The sequence below is a fragment of the Thamnophis elegans genome, chromosome 11 (genome assembly GCF_009769535.1).
Source record: "Thamnophis elegans isolate rThaEle1 chromosome 11, rThaEle1.pri, whole genome shotgun sequence".
Classification (NCBI taxonomy): domain Eukaryota; kingdom Metazoa; phylum Chordata; class Lepidosauria; order Squamata; family Colubridae; genus Thamnophis; species Thamnophis elegans.
The window spans coordinates 26,322,433-26,339,738 of NC_045551.1; positions in this window are offsets into that span (position 1 = coordinate 26,322,433).

Sequence of the window (17,306 nt, forward strand, 5' to 3'; positions counted from 1 at the left end):
TATAAGTCTACTGCTATTGCTAATATCCATTTGTTCTTCGAATATCAGATCTGGGTGAAAAGTAACGTCTTCTGGTTGAATTGAGTTCTTCTGCCAATTCTGAGATACACTGGTGTAACTCCTCAGGGAAAACTCAGATCATCAAATTGAGTGGTGATTAAGCTTTCTTGACTCAGGACACGACTAATATGCGTTTGTTGTTAGAATTTGAGCTCTGGGTCAAAAGTGACTTTTTTTGGCTGAATTCAGTTCTTGTGCCAATTCTGAGATACGCGTTTGTCGAATTCCTCAGGGAAACCTCAGATCAACAAAAGAAGTGGATTTTTAGCTTTCCCGCCTCAAGATACCAATAATATCCATTTTTGTTCGAATCTCAGATCTGGGTCAAAATAACGTCTTCTGGTTGAATTGAGTTCTTCTGCCAATTCTGAAATACACTGGTGTAACTCTTCAGGGAAAACTCAGATCATCAAATGGAGTGGTGTTTTAGCTTTCTTGACTCAGGATACGACTAATATGCGTTTGTTGTTATAATATGAGCTCTGGGTCAAAAGTGACTTTTTTTGGCTGAATTCAGTTCTTGTGCCAATTGTGAGAAACGCTTTGGTCTCTCAGGGAAAGCTTAGATCACCAAATGGAGTTGTTTTTTTAGCTTTCCCGACTAGTATACCACTAATACGTGTTTGTTGTTTGAATCTGAACTCTGTGTCAATAGTAGCATTTTTTGGTTGAATTCAGTTCTTTCGCCAATTCTGAGATACGCGTTTGTCCAATTCCCCAGGGAAACCTCAGATCAGCAAATGGAATCGTTTTTTAGCTTTCCCGCCTCAGGATACCACTAATATCCATTTGTTGTTCGAATCTCAGATCTGGGTCAAAAGTAACGTCTTCTGGTTGAATTGAGTTCTTCTGCCAATTCTGAAATACACTGGTGTAACTCCTCAGGGAAAACTCAGATCATCAAATTGAGTGGTGTTTTAGCTTTCTTGACTCAGGACACGACTAATATGCGTTTGTTGTTAGAATATGAGCTCTGGGTCAAAAGTGACTTTTTTTGGCTGAATTCAGTTCTTGTGCCAATTGTGAGATACTCTTTTGTCTAACACCTCAGGGAAAGCTCAGATCACCAAATGGAGTGGATTTTTAATTTTCCCATCTCAGGGTACCACTAATATGCATTTGTTGTTAGAATCTGAGCTCTGGGTCAAATGTGACTTTTTTTGGTTGAATTCAGTTCTTTTCCCAATTCTGAGATACACTTTGGTCTAACCTCAGGGAAAGCTCAGATCACCAAATGGAGTGGTTTTTTTAGCTTTCCCGACTAGTATACCACTAATACGTGTTTGTTGTTTGAATCTGAACTCTGTGTCAATAGTAGCATTTTTTGGTTGAATTCAGTTCTTTTACCAATTCTGAGATACGCGTTTGTCCAATTCCTCAGGGAAATCTCAGATCAACAAAAGAAGTGGTTTTTTAGCTTTCCCGCCTCAGGATAAAAACTAATAAAGTCCTATTAAGCGGTATATAAGTCTACTGCTATTGCTAATATCCATTTGTTCTTCGAATATCAGATCTGGGTGAAAAGTAACGTCTTCTGGTTGAATTGAGTTCTTCTGCCAATTCTGAGATACACTGGTGTAACTCCTCAGGGAAAACTCAGATCATCAAATGGAGTGGTGATTAAGCTTTCTTGACTCAGGACACGACTAATATGCGTTTGTTGTTAGAATTTGAGCTCTGGGTCAAAAGTGACTTTTTTTGGCTGAATTCAGTTCTTGTGCCAATTCTGAGATACGCGTTTGTCGAATTCCTCAGGGAAACCTCAGATCAACAAAAGAAGTGGATTTTTAGCTTTCCCGCCTCAAGATACCAATAATATCCATTTTTGTTCGAATCTCAGATCTGGGTCAAAATAACGTCTTCTGGTTGAATTGAGTTCTTCTGCCAATTCTGAAATACACTGGTGTAACTCTTCAGGGAAAACTCAGATCATCAAATGGAGTGGTGTTTTAGCTTTCTTGACTCAGGATACGACTAATATGCGTTTGTTGTTATAATATGAGCTCTGGGTCAAAAGTGACTTTTTTTGGCTGAATTCAGTTCTTGTGCCAATTGTGAGATACGCTTTGGTCTCTCAGGGAAAGCTTAGATCACCAAATGGAGTTGTTTTTTTAGCTTTCCCGACTAGTATACCACTAATACGTGTTTGTTGTTTGAATCTGAACTCTGTGTCAATAGTAGCATTTTTTGGTTGAATTCAGTTCTTTTACCAATTCTGAGATACGCGTTTGTCCAATTCCCCAGGGAAACCCCAGATCAGAAATTGGAGTGGTGTTTTAGCTTTCTTGACTCAGGACACGACTAATATGCATTTATTGTTAGAATCTGAGCTCTGGGTCAATAGTAGCATTTTTTGGTTGAATTCAGTTCTTTTGCCAATTCTGAGATACGTGTTTGTCCAATTCCCCAGGGAAACCTCAGATCAGCAAATGGAATGGTTTTTTAGCTTTCCCGCCTCAGGATACCACTAATATCCATTTGTTGTTCAAATCTCAGATCTGGGTCAAAAGTAACGTCTTCTGGTTGAATTGAGTTCTTCTGCCAATTCTGAGATATACTGGTGTAACTCCTCAGGGAAAACTCAGATCATCAAATTGAGTGGTGTTTTAGCTTTCTTGACTCAGGACACGACTAATATGCGTTTGTTGTTAGAATCTGAGCTCTGGGTCAAAAGTGACTTTTTTTGGCTGAATTCAGTTCTTGTGCCAATTGTGAGATACTCTTTGGTCTAACTCCTCAGGGAAAGATTAGATCACCAAATGGAGTGTTTTTTTAGCTTTCCCGACTAGTATACCACTAATACGTGTTTGTTGTTTGAATCTGAACTCTGTGTCAATAGTAGCATTTTTTGGTTGAATTCAGTTCTTTTGCCAATTCTGAGATACGTGTTTGTCCAATTCCCCAGGGAAACCTCAGATCAGCAAATGGAATCGTTTTTTAGCTTTCCCGCCTCAGGATACCACTAATATCCATTTGTTGTTCGAATCTCAGATCTGGGTCAAAAGTAACGTCTTCTGGTTGAATTGAGTTCTTCTGCCAATTCTGAAATACACTGGTGTAACTCCTCAGGGAAAACTCAGATCATCAAATTGAGTGGTGTTTTAGCTTTCTTGACTCAGGACACGACTAATATGCGTTTGTTGTTAGAATATGAGCTCTGGGTCAAAAGTGACTTTTTTTGGCTGAATTCAGTTCTTGTGCCAATTGTGAGATACTCTTTTGTCTAACACCTCAGGGAAAGCTCAGATCACCAAATGGAGTGGATTTTTAATTTTCCCATCTCAGGGTACCACTAATATGCATTTGTTGTTAGAATCTGAGCTCTGGGTCAAATGTGACTTTTTTTGGTTGAATTCAGTTCTTTTCCCAATTCTGAGATACACTTTGGTCTAACCTCAGGGAAAGCTCTGATCACCAAATGGAGTGGTTTTTTTAGCTTTCCCGACTAGTATACCACTAATACGTGTTTGTTGTTTGAATCTGAACTCTGTGTCAATAGTAGCATTTTTTGGTTGAATTCAGTTCTTTTACCAATTCTGAGATACGCGTTTGTCCAATTCCTCAGGGAAATCTCAGATCAACAAAAGAAGTGGTTTTTTAGCTTTCCCGCCTCAGGATAAAACTAATAAAGTCCTATTAAGCGGTATATAAGTCTACTGCTATTGCTAATATCCATTTGTTCTTCGAATATCAGATCTGGGTGAAAAGTAACGTCTTCTGGTTGAATTGAGTTCTTCTGCCAATTCTGAGATACACTGGTGTAACTCCTCAGGGAAAACTCAGATCATCAAATTGAGTGGTGATTAAGCTTTCTTGACTCAGGACACGACTAATATGCGTTTGTTGTTAGAATTTGAGCTCTGGGTCAAAAGTGACTTTTTTTGGCTGAATTCAGTTCTTGTGCCAATTCTGAGATACGCGTTTGTCGAATTCCTCAGGGAAACCTCAGATCAACAAAAGAAGTGGATTTTTAGCTTTCCCGCCTCAAGATACCAATAATATCCATTTTTGTTCGAATCTCAGATCTGGGTCAAAATAACGTCTTCTGGTTGAATTGAGTTCTTCTGCCAATTCTGAAATACACTGGTGTAACTCTTCAGGGAAAACTCAGATCATCAAATGGAGTGGTGTTTTAGCTTTCTTGACTCAGGATACGACTAATATGCGTTTGTTGTTATAATATGAGCTCTGGGTCAAAAGTGACTTTTTTTGGCTGAATTCAGTTCTTGTGCCAATTGTGAGATACGCTTTGGTCTCTCAGGGAAAGCTTAGATCACCAAATGGAGTTGTTTTTTAGCTTTCCCGACTAGTATACCACTAATACGTGTTTGTTGTTTGAATCTGAACTCTGTGTCAATAGTAGCATTTTTTGGTTGAATTCAGTTCTTTTACCAATTCTGAGATACGCGTTTGTCCAATTCCCCAGGGAAACCCCAGATCAGAAATTGGAGTGGTGTTTTAGCTTTTCTTGACTCAGGACACGACTAATATGCATTTATTGTTAGAATCTGAGCTCTGGGTCAATAGTAGCATTTTTTGGTTGAATTCAGTTCTTTTGCCAATTCTGAGATACGTGTTTGTCCAATTCCCCAGGGAAACCTCAGATCAGCAAATGGAATGGTTTTTTAGCTTTCCCGCCTCAGGATACCACTAATATCCATTTGTTGTTCAAATCTCAGATCTGGGTCAAAAGTAACGTCTTCTGGTTGAATTGAGTTCTTCTGCCAATTCTGAAATACACTGGTGTAACTCCTCAGGGAAAACTCAGATCATCAAAAGAAGTGGTGTTTTAGCTTTCCCGTGTCAGGATACCACTAATATGCATATGTTGTTAGAATATGAGCTCTGGGTCAAAAGTGACTTTTTTTGGCTGAATTCAGTTCTTGTGCCAATTGTGAGATACTCTTTTTCTAACACCTCAGGGAAGCTCAGATCACCAAATGGAGTGGATTTTTAATTTTCCCATCTCAGGGTACCACTATATGCATTTGTTGTTAGAATCTGAGCTCTGGGTCAAATGTGACTTTTTTGGTTGAATTCAGTTCTTTTCCCAATTCTGAGATACGCTTTGGTCTAACCTCAGGGAAAGCTCAGATCACCAATGGAGTGATTTTTAGCATTCCCGACAAGGACACTACTAATATGTGTTTGTTGTTCGAATCTGAGCATTAGTTCAAAAGAAAACAGGTTCTGGTTGAATTGAGTTTTCTACCATTTCTAAGATAAACTTTGGTGTAACTCCCCAGGGAAACATCAGATGACAAAATGGAGTGGTTTTTTAGCATTCTTGACTCAGGACACGACTAATATGCGTTTGTTGTTAGAATATGAGCTCTGGGTCAAAAGTGACTTTTTTTGGCTGAATTCAGTTCTTGTGCCAATTGTGAGATACTCTTTTGTCTAACACCTCAGGGAAAGCTCAGATCACCAAATGGAGTGGATTTTTAATTTTCCCATCTCAGGGTACCACTAATATGCATTTGTTGTTAGAATCTGAGCTCTGGGTCAAATGTGACTTTTTTTGGTTGAATTCAGTTCTTTTCCCAATTCTGAGATACACTTTGGTCTAACCTCAGGGAAAGCTCAGATCACCAAATGGAGTGGTTTTTTTAGCTTTCCCGACTAGTATACCACTAATACGTGTTTGTTGTTTGAATCTGAACTCTGTGTCAATAGTAGCATTTTTTGGTTGAATTCAGTTCTTTTACCAATTCTGAGATACGCGTTTGTCCAATTCCTCAGGGAAACCTCAGATCAACAAAAGAAGTGGTTTTTTAGCTTTCCCGCCTCAGGATACCACTAATATCCATTTGTTGTTCGAATCTCAGATCTGGGTCAAAAGTAACGTCTTCTTGTTGAATTCAGTTATTCTGCGAAATCTGAGATACACTTTGGTCTAACTCCTCAGGGAAAGATCAGATCATCAAATGGAGTGGTGTTTTAACTTTCCCCACTAATACGTGTTTGTTGTTTGAATCTGAACTCTGGGTCAAAAGTGCCTTTTTTTGGCTGAATTCAGTTCTTGTGCCAATTCTGAGATACGCGTTTGTCCAATTCCTCAGGGAAACCTCAGATCAACAAAAGAAGTGGTTTTTACCTTTCCCCACTAATACGTGTTTGTTGTTTGAATCTGAACTCTATGTCAATGGTAGCATTTTTTGGTTGAATTCAGTTCTTTTGCCAATTCTGAGATACGCTTTGGTCTAATTCCTCAGGGAAACCTCAGATCAGAAAATGGAGTGGTGTTTTAGCTTTCTTGACTCAGGACACGACTAATATGCATTTATTGTTAGAATCTGAGCTCTGGGTCAAAAGTGACTTTTTTTGGTTGAATTCAGTTCTTGTGCCAATTCTGAGATACGCGTTTGTCCAATTCCTCAGGGAAACCTCAGATCAACAAAGAAGTGGTTTTTTAGCTTTCCCGTCTCAGGATACCACTAATTTGCATATGTTGTTCGAATCTGAGTTCTGGGTCAAAAGTAACATTTTTTGGTTGAATTCAGTTCTTTTGCCAATTCTGAGATACGCTTTGGTCTAACCTCAGGGAAAGCTCAGATCACCAAATGGAGTGGTTTTTTAGCTTTCCCGACTAGTATACCACTAATACGTGTTTGTTGTTTGAATCTGAACTCTGTGTCAATAGTAGCATTTTTTGGTTGAATTCAGTTCTTTTGCCAATTCTGAGATACGCGTTTGTCCAATTCCTCAGGGAAACCTCAGATCAACAAAGAAGTGGTTTTTTAGCTTTCCCGTCTCAGGATACCACTAATATGCATATGTTGTTTGAATCCGAGTTCTGGGTCAAAAGTCACATTTTTGATTGAATTCAGTTATTCTGCCAAATCTGAGATACACTTTGGTCTAACTCCTCAGGCAAAGCTCATATCAGCAAATGGAGTGGTTTTTTAGCTTTCCCGTCACAGGATACCACTAATATGTGTTTGTTGTTCGAATCTGAGTTTTTCAAATCTGAGCTTTGGTTCAAAAGTAAGGTTTTCTTATTGAATTGAGTTCTTCTGCCAATTCTGAGATACACTGGTGTAACTCCTCAGGGAAAGCTCAGATCAATAAATGGAGTCGTTATTTAGCTTTCCTGTCTCAGGATACCACTATTATGTGTTTGTTGTTCAAATCTGAGCTTTGGTTCAAAATTAGATTTTTGGTTAAATTTAGTTCTTTTGCCAATTCTGAGTTACGCGTTTGTCGAATTCCTCAGGGAAAGCTCATATCACGAAATGGAGTGGTTTTTTAGCTTTCCCCACTAATACGTGTTTGTTGTTTGAATCTGAACTCTGGGTCAAAAGTTACTTTTTTTGGCTGAATTCAGTTCTTGTGCCAATTTTGAGATACGCGTTTGTCGAATTCCTCAGGGAAAGCTCATATCACCAAATGGAGTGATTTTTTAGCATTCCCGACTAAGGACACTACTAATATGTGTTTGTTGTTCGAATCTGAGCTTTAGTTCAAAAGAAACAGGTTCTGGTTGAATTGAGTTTTTCTACCATTTCTAAGATAAACTTTGGTGTAACTCCCCAGGGAAACATCAGATGACAAAATGGAGTGGTTTTTTAGCATTCCCGTCTCAAGATACCACTAATATGCATATGTTGTTCGAATCCGAGTTCTGGGTCAAAAGTAACATTTTTTGGTTGATGCTTTGGTCTAACTCCTCAGGGAAAGCTCAGTTCGCCAAATGGAGTGGTTTTTTAGCTTTCCCGACTAGTATATCACTAATACGTGTTTGTTGTTTGAGTCTGAACTCTGTGTCAATAGTAGCATTTTTTGGTTGAATTCAGTTCTTCTGCCAATTCTGAAATACACTGGTGTAACTCCTCAGGGAAAACTCAGATCATCAAATTGAGTGGTGTTTTAGCTTTCTTGACTCAGGACACGACTAATATGCGTTTGTTGTTAGAATCTGAGCTCTGGGTCAAAAGTGACTTTTTTTGGCTGAATTCAGTTCTTGTGCCAATTGTGAGATACTCTTTTGTCGAAATCCTCAGGGAAAGCTCAGATCACCAAATGGAGTGGTTTTGTAGCTTTCCCGACTAGTATACCACTAATACGTGTTTGTTGTTTGAATCTGAACTCTGTGTCAATAGTAGCATTTTTTTGGTTGAATTCAGTTCTTTTGCCAATTTTGAGATACGCTTTGGTCTAATCTCAGGGAAAGCTCAGATCACTAAATGGAGTGGTTTTTTTTAGCTTTCCCGACTAGTATACCACTAATACGTGTTTGTTGTTTGAATCTGAACTCTGTGTCAATCGTAGCATTTTTTGATTGAATTCAGTTCTTTTGCCAATTCTGAGATACGCCTTTGTCCAATTCCTCAGGGAAACCTCAGATCAACAAAAGAAGTGGTTTTTTAGCTTTCCCGTCTGAGGATACCACTAATTTGCATATGTTGTTCGAATCTGAGTTCTGGGTCAAAAGTAACATTTTTTGGTTGAATTCAGTTCTTTTGCCAATTCTGAGATACGCTTTGGTCTAACCTCAGGGAAAGCTCAGATCAACAAATGGAGTGGTTTTTTAGCTTTCCCGTGTCAGGATACCACTAATATGCATATGTTGTTAGAATATGAGCTCTGGGTCAAAAGTGACTTTTTTTGGCTGAATTCAGTTCTTGTGCCAATTGTGAGATACTCTTTTTTCTAACACCTCAGGGAAAGCTCAGATCACCAAATGGAGTGGATTTTTAATTTTCCCATCTCAGGGTACCACTAATATGCATTTGTTGTTAGAATCTGAGCTCTGGGTCAAATGTGACTTTTTTTGGTTGAATTCAGTTCTTTTCCCAATTCTGAGATACGCTTTGGTCTAACCTCAGGGAAAGCTCAGATCACCAAATGGAGTGATTTTTTAGCATTCCCGACTAAGGACACTACTAATATGTGTTTGTTGTTCGAATCTGAGCATTAGTTCAAAAGAAACAGGTTCTGGTTGAATTGAGTTTTTCTACCATTTCTAAGATAAACTTTGGTGTAACTCCCCAGGGAAACATCAGATGACAAAATGGAGTGGTTTTTTAGCATTCCCGACTCAGGATACCACTAATATGCATATGTTGTTCGAATCTCAGATCTGTGTCAATAGCAGCACTTTTTGGTTGAATTCAGTTCTTTTGCCAATTCTGAGATACGCGTTTGTCCAATTCCTCAGGGAAACCTCAGATCAACAAAAGAAGTGGTTTTTTACCTTTCCCGTCTCAGGGTACCACTAATATGCATTTGTTGTTAGAATCTGAGCTCTGGTCAAATGTGACTTTTTTTGGTTGAATTCAGTTCTTTTCCCAATTCTGAGGATACGCTTTGGTCTAACCTCAGGGAAAGCTCAGATCACCAAATGGAGTGGATTTTTAGCATTCCCGACTAAGGACACTACTAATATGTGTTTGTTGTTCGAATCTGAGCATTAGTTCAAAAGAAACAGGTTCTGGTTGAATTGAGTTTTTCTACCATTTCTAAGATAAACTTTGGTGTAACTCCCCAGGGAAACATCAGATGACAAAATGGAGTGGTTTTTTAGCATTCCCGACTCAGGATACCACTAATACGCGTTTGTTGTTTGAATCTGAACTCTGTGTCAATAGCAGCACTTTTTGGTTGAATTCAGTTCTTTTGCCAATTCTGAGATACGCGTTTGTCCAATTCCTCAGGGAAACCTCAGATCAACAAAAGAAGTGGTTTTTTACCTTTCCCGTCTCAGGATACCACTAATATTGCATATGTTGTTCGAATCTCAGATCTGTGTCAATAGCAGCACTTTTTGGTTGAATTCAGTTCTTTTGCCAATTCTGAGATACGCGTTTGTCCAATTCCTCAGGGAAACCTCAGATCAACAAAAGAAGTGGTTTTTTACCTTTCCCGTCTCAGGATACCACTAATATGCATATGTTGTTCGAATCCGAGTTCTGGGTCAAAAGTAACATTTTTTGGTTGATGCTTTGGTCTAACTCCTCAGGGAAAGCTCAGTTCGCCAAATGGAGTGGTTTTTTAGCTTTCCCGACTAGTATACCACTAATACGTGTTTGTTGTTTGAGTCTGAACTCTGTGTCAATAGTAGCATTTTTTGGTTGAATTCAGTTCTTTTGCCAATTCTGAGATACACGTTTGTCAAATTCCTCAGGGAAACCTCAGATCAACAAAAGAAGTGGTTTTTTAGCTTTCCCGCCTCAGGATACCACTAATATCCATTTGTTGTTCGAATCTCAGATCTGGGTCAAAAGTAACGTCTTCTTGTTGAATTCAGTTATTCTGCGAAATCTGAGATACACTTTGGTCTAACTCCTCAGGGAAAGATCAGATCATCAAATGGAGTGGTGTTTTAACTTTTCCCACTAATACGTGTTTGTTGTTTGAATCTGAACTCTGTGTCAATCGTAGCATTTTTTGATTGAATTCAGTTCTTTTGCCAATTCTGAGATACGCCTTTGTCCAATTCCTCAGGGAAACCTCAGATCAACAAAAGAAGTGGTTTTTTAGCTTTCCCGTCTGAGGATACCACTAATTTGCATATGTTGTTCGAATCTGAGTTCTGGGTCAAAAGTAACATTTTTTGGTTGAATTCAGTTCTTTTGCCAATTCTGAGATACGCTTTGGTCTAACCTCAGGGAAAGCTCAGATCAACAAATGGAGTGGTTTTTTAGCTTTCCCGTGTCAGGATACCACTAATATGCATATGTTGTTAGAATATGAGCTCTGGGTCAAAAGTGACTTTTTTTGGCTGAATTCAGTTCTTGTGCCAATTGTGAGATACTCTTTTTTCTAACACCTCAGGGAAAGCTCAGATCACCAAATGGAGTGGATTTTTAATTTTCCCATCTCAGGGTACCACTAATATGCATTTGTTGTTAGAATCTGAGCTCTGGGTCAAATGTGACTTTTTTTGGTTGAATTCAGTTCTTTTCCCAATTCTGAGATACGCTTTGGTCTAACCTCAGGGAAAGCTCAGATCACCAAATGGAGTGATTTTTTAGCATTCCCGACTAAGGACACTACTAATATGTGTTTGTTGTTCGAATCTGAGCATTAGTTCAAAAGAAACAGGTTCTGGTTGAATTGAGTTTTTCTACCATTTCTAAGATAAACTTTGGTGTAACTCCCCAGGGAAACATCAGATGACAAAATGGAGTGGTTTTTTAGCATTCCCGACTCAGGATACCACTAATATGCATATGTTGTTCGAATCTCAGATCTGTGTCAATAGCAGCACTTTTTGGTTGAATTCAGTTCTTTTGCCAATTCTGAGATACGCGTTTGTCCAATTCCTCAGGGAAACCTCAGATCAACAAAAGAAGTGGTTTTTTACCTTTCCCGTCTCAGGATACCACTAATATGCATATGTTGTTCGAATCCGAGTTCTGGGTCAAAAGTAACATTTTTTGGTTGATGCTTTGGTCTAACTCCTCAGGGAAAGCTCAGTTCGCCAAATGGAGTGGTTTTTTAGCTTTCCCGACTAGTATACCACTAATACGTGTTTGTTGTTTGAGTCTGAACTCTGTGTCAATAGTAGCATTTTTTGGTTGAATTCAGTTCTTTTGCCAATTCTGAGATACACGTTTGTCAAATTCCTCAGGGAAACCTCAGATCAACAAAAGAAGTGGTTTTTTACCTTTCCCCACTAATACGTGTTTGTTGTTTGAATCTGAACTCTATGTCAATGGTAGCATTTTTTGGTTGAATTCAGTTCTTTTGCCAATTCTGAGATACGCTTTGGTCTAATTCCTCAGGGAAACCTCAGATCAGCAAATGGATTGGTTTTTTAGCTTTCCCGACTAGTATACCACTAATACGTGTTTGTTGTTTGAATCTGAACTCTGTGTCAATAGTAGCATTTTTTGGTTGAATTCAGTTCTTTTGCCAATTCTGAGATACGCGTTTGTCCAATTCCTCAGGGAAACCTCAGATCAACAAAAGAAGTGGTTTTTTAGCTTTCCCGTCTCAGGATACCACTAATATGCATATGTTGTTTGAATCCGAGTTCTGGGTCAAAAGTCACATTTTTTGATTGAATTCAGTTATTCTGCCAAATCTGAGATACACTTTGGTCTAACTCCTCAGGCAAAGCTCATATCAGCAAATGGAGTGGTTTTTTAGCTTTCCCGTCACAGGATACCACTAATATGTGTTTGTTGTTCGAATCTGAGTTTTTCAAATCTGAGCTTTGGTTCAAAAGTAAGGTTTTCTTATTGAATTGAGTTCTTCTGCCAATTCTGAGATACACTGGTGTAACTCCTCAGGGAAAGCTCAGATCAATAAATGGAGTCGTTATTTAGCTTTCCTGTCTCAGGATACCACTATTATGTGTTTGTTGTTCAAATCTGAGCTTTGGTTCAAAATTAGATTTTTGGTTAAATTTAGTTCTTTTGCCAATTCTGAGTTACGCGTTTGTCGAATTCCTCAGGGAAAGCTCATATCACGAAATGGAGTGGTTTTTTAGCTTTCCCCACTAATACGTGTTTGTTGTTTGAATCTGAACTCTGGGTCAAAAGTTACTTTTTTTGGCTGAATTCAGTTCTTGTGCCAATTTTGAGATACGCGTTTGTCGAATTCCTCAGGGAAAGCTCATATCACCAAATGGAGTGATTTTTTAGCATTCCCGACTAAGGACACTACTAATATGTGTTTGTTGTTCGAATCTGAGCTTTAGTTCAAAAGAAACAGGTTCTGGTTGAATTGAGTTTTTCTACCATTTCTAAGATAAACTTTGGTGTAACTCCCCAGGGAAACATCAGATGACAAAATGGAGTGGTTTTTTAGCATTCCCGTCTCAAGATACCACTAATATGCATATGTTGTTCGAATCCGAGTTCTGGGTCAAAAGTAACATTTTTTGGTTGATGCTTTGGTCTAACTCCTCAGGGAAAGCTCAGTTCGCCAAATGGAGTGGTTTTTTAGCTTTCCCGACTAGTATATCACTAATACGTGTTTGTTGTTTGAGTCTGAACTCTGTGTCAATAGTAGCATTTTTTGGTTGAATTCAGTTCTTTTGCCAATTCTGAGATACGCGTTTGTCCAATTCCCCAGGGAAACCTCAGATCAGCAAATGGAGTGGTTTTTTAGCTTTCCCGCCTCAGGATACCACTAATATCCATTTGTTGTTCAAATCTCAGATCTGGGTGAAAAGTAACGTCTTCTGGTTGAATTGAGTTCTTCTGCCAATTCTGAAATACACTGGTGTAACTCCTCAGGGAAAACTCAGATCATCAAATTGAGTGGTGTTTTAGCTTTCTTGACTCAGGACACGACTAATATGCGTTTGTTGTTAGAATATGAGCTCTGGGTCAAAAGTGACTTTTTTTGGCTGAATTCAGTTCTTGTGCCAATTGTGAGATACGCTTTTGTCTAACACCTCAGGGAAAGCTCAGATCACCAAATGGAGTGGATTTTTAATTTTCCCATCTCAGGGTACCACTAATATGCATTTGTTGTTAGAATCTGAGCTCTGGGTCAAATGTGACTTTTTTTGGTTGAATTCAGTTCTTTTCCCAATTCTGAGATACGCATTGGTCTAACCTCAGGGAAAGCTCAGATCACCAAATGGAGTGGTTTTTTAGCTTTCCCGCCTCATGATACGACTAATAAAGCCCTATGAAGCGGTATATAAGTCTACTGCTATTGCTAATATCCATTTGTTCTTCGAATATCAGATCTGGGTGAAAAGTAACGTCTTCTGGTTGAATTGAGTTCTTCTGCCAATTCTGAGATACACTGGTGTAACTCCTCAGGGAAAACTCAGATCATCAAATTGAGTGGTGTTTTAGCATTCTTGACTCAGGACACGACTAATATCCGTTTGTTGTTAGAATTTGAGCTCTTGGTCAAAAGTGACTTTTTTTGGCTGAATTCAGTTCTTGTGCCAATTGTGAGATACGCTTTTGTCAAACACCTCAGGGAAAGCTCAGATCACCAAATGGAGTGGTTTTTTAGCTTTCCCGACTAGTATACCACTACTTCGTGTTTGTTGTTTGAATCTGAACTCTGTGTCAATAGTAGCATTTTTTGGTTGAATTCAGTTCTTCTGCCAATTCTGAAATACACTGGTGTAACTCCTCAGGGAAAACTCAGATCATCAAATTGAGTGGTGTTTTAGCTTTCTTGACTCAGGACACGACTAATATGCGTTTGTTGTTAGAATCTGAGCTCTGGGTCAAAAGTGACTTTTTTTGGCTGAATTCAGTTCTTGTGCCAATTGTGAGATACTCTTTTGTCGAAATCCTCAGGGAAAGCTCAGATCACCAAATGGAGTGGTTTTGTAGCTTTCCCGACTAGTATACCACTAATACGTGTTTGTTGTTTGAATCTGAACTCTGTGTCAATAGTAGCATTTTTTTGGTTGAATTCAGTTCTTTTGCCAATTTTGAGATACGCTTTGGTCTAATCTCAGGGAAAGCTCAGATCACTAAATGGAGTGGTTTTTTTAGCTTTCCCGACTAGTATACCACTAATACGTGTTTGTTGTTTGAATCTGAACTCTGTGTCAATCGTAGCATTTTTTGATTGAATTCAGTTCTTTTGCCAATTCTGAGATACGCCTTTGTCCAATTCCTCAGGGAAACCTCAGATCAACAAAAGAAGTGGTTTTTTAGCTTTCCCGTCTGAGGATACCACTAATTTGCATATGTTGTTCGAATCTGAGTTCTGGGTCAAAAGTAACATTTTTTGGTTGAATTCAGTTCTTTTGCCAATTCTGAGATACGCTTTGGTCTAACCTCAGGGAAAGCTCAGATCAACAAATGGAGTGGTTTTTTAGCTTTCCCGTGTCAGGATACCACTAATATGCATATGTTGTTAGAATATGAGCTCTGGGTCAAAAGTGACTTTTTTTGGCTGAATTCAGTTCTTGTGCCAATTGTGAGATACTCTTTTTTCTAACACCTCAGGGAAAGCTCAGATCACCAAATGGAGTGGATTTTTAATTTTCCCATCTCAGGGTACCACTAATATGCATTTGTTGTTAGAATCTGAGCTCTGGGTCAAATGTGACTTTTTTTGGTTGAATTCAGTTCTTTTCCCAATTCTGAGATACGCTTTGGTCTAACCTCAGGGAAAGCTCAGATCACCAAATGGAGTGATTTTTTAGCATTCCCGACTAAGGACACTACTAATATGTGTTTGTTGTTCGAATCTGAGCATTAGTTCAAAAGAAACAGGTTCTGGTTGAATTGAGTTTTTCTACCATTTCTAAGATAAACTTTGGTGTAACTCCCCAGGGAAACATCAGATGACAAAATGGAGTGGTTTTTTAGCATTCCCGACTCAGGATACCACTAATATGCATATGTTGTTCGAATCTCAGATCTGTGTCAATAGCAGCACTTTTTGGTTGAATTCAGTTCTTTTGCCAATTCTGAGATACGCGTTTGTCCAATTCCTCAGGGAAACCTCAGATCAACAAAAGAAGTGGTTTTTTACCTTTCCCGTCTCAGGATACCACTAATATGCATATGTTGTTCGAATCCGAGTTCTGGGTCAAAAGTAACATTTTTTGGTTGATGCTTTGGTCTAACTCCTCAGGGAAAGCTCAGTTCGCCAAATGGAGTGGTTTTTTAGCTTTCCCGACTAGTATACCACTAATACGTGTTTGTTGTTTGAGTCTGAACTCTGTGTCAATAGTAGCATTTTTTGGTTGAATTCAGTTCTTTTCCCAATTCTGAGATACACTTTGGTCTAACTCCTCAGGGAAAACTCAGATCATCAAATGGAGTGGTGTTTTAGCTTTCTTGACTCAGGACACGACTAATATGCATTTATTGTTAGAATATGAGCTCTGGGTCAAAAGTGACTTTTTTTGGCTGAATTCAGTTGTGCCAATTGTGAGATACGCTTTTGTCTAACACCTCAGGGAAAACTCAGATCACCAAATGGAGTGGATTTTTAATTTTCCCATCTCAGGGTACCACTAATATGCATTTGTTGTTAGAATCTGAGCTCTGGGTCAAATGTGACTTTTTTTGGTTGAATTCAGTTCTTTTCCCAATTCTGAGATACGCTTTGGTCTAACCTCAGGGAAAGCTCAGATCACCCAATGGAGTGGTTTTTTTAGCTTTCCCGACTAGTATACCACTAATACGTGTTTGTTGTTTGAATCTGAACTCTGTGTCAATAGTAGCAGTTTTGGTTGAATTCAGTTCTTTTGCCATTCGGAGATACGCGTTTGTCCAATTCCCCAGGGAAACCCCAGATCAGCAAATGGAGTGGTGTTTTAGCTTTCTTGACTCAGGACACGACTAATATGCATTTATTGTTATAATCTGAGCTGTGGGTCAAAAGTGACTTTTTTGGTTGAATTCAGTTCTTGTGCCAATCTGAGATACGCGTTGTGTCGAATTCCTCAGGGAACCTCAGATCAACAAAACAAGTGGTTTTTTTAGCTTTCCCGTCTCAGGATACCACTAATTGCATATGTTGTTCGAATATCAGATCTGGGTGAAAAGTAACGTCTTCTGGTTGAATTCAGTTCGTTTCCCAATTCTGAGATCGCGTTTGTCCAATTCCTCAGGGAAACTCAGATCAACAAAAGAAGTGCTTTTTTAGCTTTCCCGTCTCAGGATACACTAATATGTGTTCGAATCTGAGTTCTGGGGTCAAAAGTAACATTTTTTGGTTGAATTCAGTTCTTTTCCCAATTCTGAGATACGCTTTGGTCTAACCTCAGGGAAAGCTCAGATCACCAAATGGAGTGGATTTTTAATTTTCCCATCTCAGGGTACCACTAATATGCATTTGTTGTTAGAATCTGAGCTCTGGGTCAAATGTGACTTTTTTTGGTTGAATTCAGTTCTTTTCCCAATTCTGAGATACGCTTTGGTCTAACCTCAGGGAAAGCTCAGATCACCAAATGGAGTGGTTTTTTTAGCTTTCCCGACTAGTATACCACTAATACGTGTTTGTTGTTTGAATCTGAACTGTGTCAATAGTAGCATTTTTTGGTTGAATTCAGTTCTTTTGCCAATTCTGAGATACGCGTTTGTCCAATTCCCCAGGGAAACCTCAGATCAGCAAATGGAATGGTTTTTTAGCTTTCCCGCCTCAGGATACCAGTAATATCCATTTGTTGTTCGAATCTCAGATCTGGGTCAAAAGTATCGTCTTCTGGTTGAATTGAGTTCTTCTGCCAATTCTGAAATACACTGGTGTAACTCCTCAGGGAAAACTCAGATCATCAAATTGAGTGGTGTTTTAGCTTTCTTGACTCAGGACACGACTAATATGCGTTTGTTGTTAGAATATGAGCTCTGGGTCAA